The sequence below is a fragment of the Microchirus variegatus genome (assembly GCF_963457635.1).
Source record: "Microchirus variegatus genome assembly, chromosome: 22".
Classification (NCBI taxonomy): domain Eukaryota; kingdom Metazoa; phylum Chordata; class Actinopteri; order Pleuronectiformes; family Soleidae; genus Microchirus; species Microchirus variegatus.
Window position 1 is genome coordinate 1,144,611 of NC_139823.1, and position 6,000 is coordinate 1,150,610.

A 6,000-nucleotide genomic window follows, 5' to 3' on the forward strand; every position below is an offset into this window, starting at 1 on the left:
ATCATACATGTATCCCATTGAAACGTGTTATTTTAATGTTGCTTTATGTTTGTATTTATTTTTGTATTCTACATGAAAGAAAATAATTAGTTTGTAACATTTGGGGTGCAATGATAATTTACACTTTATAAGAAAAGAAGTGCCGATACCAACATTTGTAGTATCGCCCACCCCTAGTTTTCACTCCGTGGTCTCATTCTTTGTGTGAAAGACCTTTAGGGCTGTAATCAAGGGAATATCAGATGAGCTGATCTCTTTAGTTTACTGCTCAAAGGGGGAGAGAAGAGAGTTCTGTCTGTGCTGTTTGTAGCCAAGTTTCGCTTTCCATCATTTAATAGGTGCTGTTCCACAATGTACTCACATCTTGTTGGAATCGTTTTATTGGTGTTCCAAACTGATCTTGGACAGACTCTAAGCGGGTATAGACAGGCGTGTGCTGGCCGCAGTTTTTGCATTCGTCATCACAACATTGTTTCGGTGGTAACTGGGGGAAGCGGGAGGAAAAAATATGGCGTCTTTAGGATAACCGGCCTAAAAGTAGGGCGTCTAATTTCTTATTATTTTCAGTACGTCCACAGGACGCCTGGACGCCCTGCTGGCTAAAAGCCTGTTCTCTGACGTCTCTATATCCATCTCCATTTCCCTCCTTCACACCAGCAGCTATGTCCTTCAAATCGATCCATATGACAGCAGTGCACAGGCAAGCACACTCATTTTATTGATTTCAATACTATTAGCACTAATTATTGGAACTCAAAATTGGTTTGGTAACCTCAGCGACCCTTGTTTCTCCTCTTTGCATCTTCTCTGAAGAGTGGCAACATGGGAGCCTCAAAACAACTCTCAAATGAGATGAAAACAATGATTGTTCAACATCATGGTTTAGGGGAAGGATACAGAAAGCTATCTCAGAGATTTAAGCTCTCAGTTTCAACTGGGAGGAACATTGTGAGGAATTGGAAGACCACAGGCACAGTTCTAGTTAAGGCCTGAAGTGGCAGACCAAGAAAAATCTCAGATAAGCAGAGGCGAAGGATGGTGAGACCAGTCACAGTCAACCCACAGATCAGCTCCAAAGACCTGCAACATCTTGCTGCAGATGGTGTCGATGTGCATCGCTCAACTATTCAGCGCACTTTACACAAGGAGATGCTGTTTGGAAGAGTAATGCAGGAAAAGCCTTTTCTCTGCACCCGCCACAAACAGAGTAGCTTGAGGTATGCTAAAGCACATTTGGACAAGCCAGATTCATTTTGGAATAAGGTGCTGTGGACTGAGGAAACTATAATAGAGTTATTTGGGCAAAACAAGGGGCGTTATGCCCCTTGTTTTGCCCAAATAACTCTATTGCATGGTGGAAAAAGAACACAGCATTCCAAGAAAAACACTTGCTACCTACAGTAAAATTTGGTGGCGGTTCCATCATGCTGTGGGGCTGTGTGGCCAGTGCAGGGACTGGGAATCTTGTTCAAGTTGGGGTCACATGGATTCCACTCAATATCAGCAGATTCTGGAGAACAATGTCCAGGGATCAGTGACAAAGCTGAAGTTTTCAGGATCTTTCAACAAGACAACAACCCTAAACAATGCTCAAAATCTACTAAGGCATCGGCCCCCAACCACCGGGGTCCACGGGTCATTTGGTCCCGGGCCGCACAGAAAGAATAAATAACTTACCATAATGTGTACCAACTTACACTTACAACTTATGTTTTATTTTGAATCTGTCTATGACTCACTCTCTTGACATCTTGGCATCCCGAGGGAGGTCGCTGGCCAGAGTTTTTGAATTACGAGAGCCGCTGCAGCGATTTCTCTCAGAAAAGAAGTCACCGCTGGCACACACATTTCAGTGACAAGGAGTGAGTCGCAAAACACGATTACTTGTGCGATGTATTCAGCCTACACACCTACACAAAAATAAGTAAATGAACTAATGGCCGAGACCGCAGACCTCACTCAGTCGCACTCGTTACTCTCTCAACCGCCCGCCCACCCGCGCTCTCGGCGCATACTGATTTCGATAAACAACAAACAAATGCTGATCAATAGTTTTGTGCAAGCAATTTAATGTCCCAACTCTTGTTCCAAATATGACAGGCTTCATTCAGTGATTGAAACAAATATATCAACATTAATGAAATGTTTACAGCTGTTTTGTGTATCTTATTTTGAAGGCATGTTTAAGCGTTACCATAGCGACCAGAGAGTGTTAGGGGGCCGTGAAAATATTTCCATTAAACCGGTCCGTGGAGCAAAAACGGTTGGGAACCACTGTACTAAGGCATTCATGCCGAGGAACAAATACAACGTTCTGGAATGGCCATCTCAGTCCCCAGACCTGAATATTATTTAAAATATGTGGTGTGATTTAAAGCGGACTGTCCATGCTCGGAAACCATCAAACTGACTGAACTGGAGATGTTTTGTAAAGAAGAATAGTCCAAAATACCTTACGCCAGAATCCAGATTCTATAACCAGGATATACCAGATTGCTGTAATGTGATGAAGACAGGAGCCAGGCGCAGGCTTTTAGCCAGCAGGGCGTTTGCACTGTACTGAAAATAATAAGAAATTAGACGCCCTACTTTTAGGCAGGACGCCATAAAGACGCCCTATTTTTTCCTCCCATTTCCCCCGGTAACCATAACCAAAACTGTTTCCGAGTACTTAATGCGGCCCAGACTCACCCAGACTCTAACTCAGGGGTGTCAAACATATGTTCACTTTATCTTTAAATAATTATTGCCATTTATTATTATACTCTCCTTATGGGGAAAGTCTCAAGACGAGCATGGTAAGAGCAATCTGTGAAGATAAAAACATAGCTGTTGTACATTTTTTTCCCACATTACGAGTAAAAAAAAAATACAACTGTGAAGACTTGAGTGGTATGCAAGCAAGAATGGTTATATAATGCTTAGCATTTTCTCAATATCTTAGCTTCACAAAAACTAAATTACAATTGCAAAACTGTATGCTTTAGCGTTGCTCTTTTCTGTGGAGTGGAAGGGCAGGGAGAGCAGAGTTAGCAAGACCCCTAGAACAGAGCAAGCACCAATGACAAAATGATGACTGGTAAGTCAGAACAAAATGAGAAGGAGGAGCTGGGGAGGAGGTAGGTAGCAAGCTGAGGAAGCAGCAGAAGTAGATGGCCAGCCGATGCAGTTTAAATAGATAGCCCAATTGAATGTGAAGGAGGAGATATGGTCCTCTGACAAGGAGGTGAGCAGCACAGCTCGACAATGTGGCCTACCTGAACTAACACTACACTGAATTTTTGCTGTATGTATGTGCAGTGACATACAGTGAGTAAGTTAACCAAAGCATTATCCAAGTTCCCGCAAAAGAGATTTCTTGTGAATATGCCAAATTATTAAATGATTGGTCTGTGTAACAATAACAAACAAAAGCACTCGGAGCGCAGACCTCCGCCAGGGCAGCTCAGCCCCCCACAAAATAGCAACAAAAATAGTGATAGCGTCTACGGGTAACTCCCAAATTGTAATCACTTGTCTCGGGTCCCATTGCGGACATTTCCTGAAAATTTCAGCCAAATCCGTCTGCTACTTTTCCAGTTATCTTGCACACCGGCAAAAACATACACCTCCTGGCCGAATAATTTATACTTACTTTTTTGTAGCTTCTTCCTTTCCGGCATATGCCTTGTTGCCTCTGCAATATAAGATTATAGTTCACTCATATGTCCTTTAAAAGATGACACCATTCCTTCTTAATTGTATATAATGTATTAATAAACAGTGATAATGAGATGTTGATAATCAACAGATGTGAGAATACGAATTTAATTAATTGAAAATACCCTACAAACGTTAGTACATACCTGATTTTTTTTCCATGTCCACCTGCTCCACCTATCCCTCTGCCTGCTCCACTTGTCTCTCCATGTCCACCTGCTCCACCTGTCCCTCCATCTCCGGTCTCTCCATGTCCCCCTGCTCTACTTGTCCCTCCAGTGGGTCACAGGGTGTGAGGTGCAGAGTAATTAGCTCCTCTTCATTGCCATCTGAAACCTGGGTCCAACCTGTGCAGTTAAACAAGTTATGAAATCTCAAACAGAATTGTGTTCACTTTAGATTACAAGAACATTTTGAGTCTCCTGGATCTATTCAATTTCTAGAAATCTAAACTGTATTTATTTCTTTGTGACTGTAACTATAACTCAGAATATTATTACATGGTTTGATCAATTAGGGGCCCACGGTTGGTGTAGTGGTTAGCACTCTTGCCTTTGCAGCAAGAAGACCCGGGTTCCTGGGTTCGAGCCCCGTTTGGAACAACTTCGGAACAAGGGCCTTTCTGCAAGGAGTTTGCATGTTCTCCCCGTGTGTGCGTGGGTTTTCTCCGGGTTCTCCGGCTTCCTCCCACAGTCCAAAAACATGCGATATGGGGATTAGGTGAATTGATCACTCTAAATTGACCGTAGGTGTGAGAGTGTGAGTGAATGGTTGTTTGTCTATATGTGGCCCTGTGATGGACTGGCGAACTGTCCAGGGTGTACCCCGCCTATCGCCCAATGTCTGCTGAGATAGGCACAGCACCCCCCGTGACCCTCTGGTGGAGGATAAAGCGGTAGATAATGGATGGATGGATGGATGGATGGATGGTTTGATCAATTAAAATATTGTTGTTATTTCTCTGTAACAGAACATTGCTGTGGCTGTTGTTCTTATTGTATAGAGGACCATGAATCCAGCTACTTTGTATCAGGGTCTTGCATCACACTGTCAGGGTTTTTCCACACTAATGACCAACTCACTGCACACTATCCCTTATACAGAGTTCCTACACATTTTCTATTTCAAAATTCCAGACTTTTCCAGACTTAAATTTCCAAACTTCTCAGACAATTTTTCAGTCAATATTAAACATCTGATTACCAATTGTTAGATGTTTTTTATATAAATTAATGGTTTTAAAATCCTTCACTCATTTTTCATGAAGCCAGCCCTCAGAATACTTGCATCGTCCCACGACACTGTCGCGGCCGACAATAGGTGGCTGACTCGACAACAGTATGGAAAAACAATTTAATAAATGAGAATTGCAGTACCCAGACCATTTTACAGCCAGGTTGATTTGTTTCACATAGTCTACAGGTAGGCTATGTTGCGTTAGTAACTTGTATTGATTTGTAGTATATATTAATATATTTTATTTTAGAAAGTGAGATAATAGTCCGGAAACAACACAAACATGTTTCTTTTTCCATACTTATCCTAACCTGGAAATGACTCAAATTAAATTCCATACTTTTCCATGCTGCGTAGGAAACCTGCTTATATAATCTATGGTCAGTGTCCTGCTTTGAAAGCTGATGCTAACAGACTCAAACTCTAAAAGCTCCTCCTGTCTTAAGAGTGGGAACTCCAGTTGGCTGTGAGAGAGGAGGATGCTGAGGAAAATTCTCAGCGTCATGGACAATTTCTCACACACCCTGCATGCCCCTCATGCACATTACTACTACTATTATTGGCATTTACTCCCTTTACACTATAATATCTACTTGTATGAATGTTTTTGTTACATATTTCTTATGTTAATGTCAACCACTGTGACTTTGGAAAAATAATAATAATCTGGCATGAAAATGTCATTTGGGATTAAAATAGCTATATCTCATTTCATTTATAATGTTGTTAATACAGGACAATGACAAGTGCTCATAATATCTACTTAAAAATGACATATAGTCTAAGGATTTAAACTAAACTATATAGTTCACACTAAGGTGTGCAGTGAACTTTAGATTCCATGCCTTCAAGGTAGCAGAATACGTTTGTGAATGTGAATATGTATTTATCTTTCTATGGGTTATTTTTGTTAATGGTCCATTTGCATCTATAGCTCTGCTTCCATATACAATAGTGGTACTATTTTGTTCTGCATCTCATGAAGCAGACAACCACGGGATGGTTATATCTGTGCATTTTGGCAGTAGTTCACTATCAAAATAAACATTATACTGTCATCCCCAA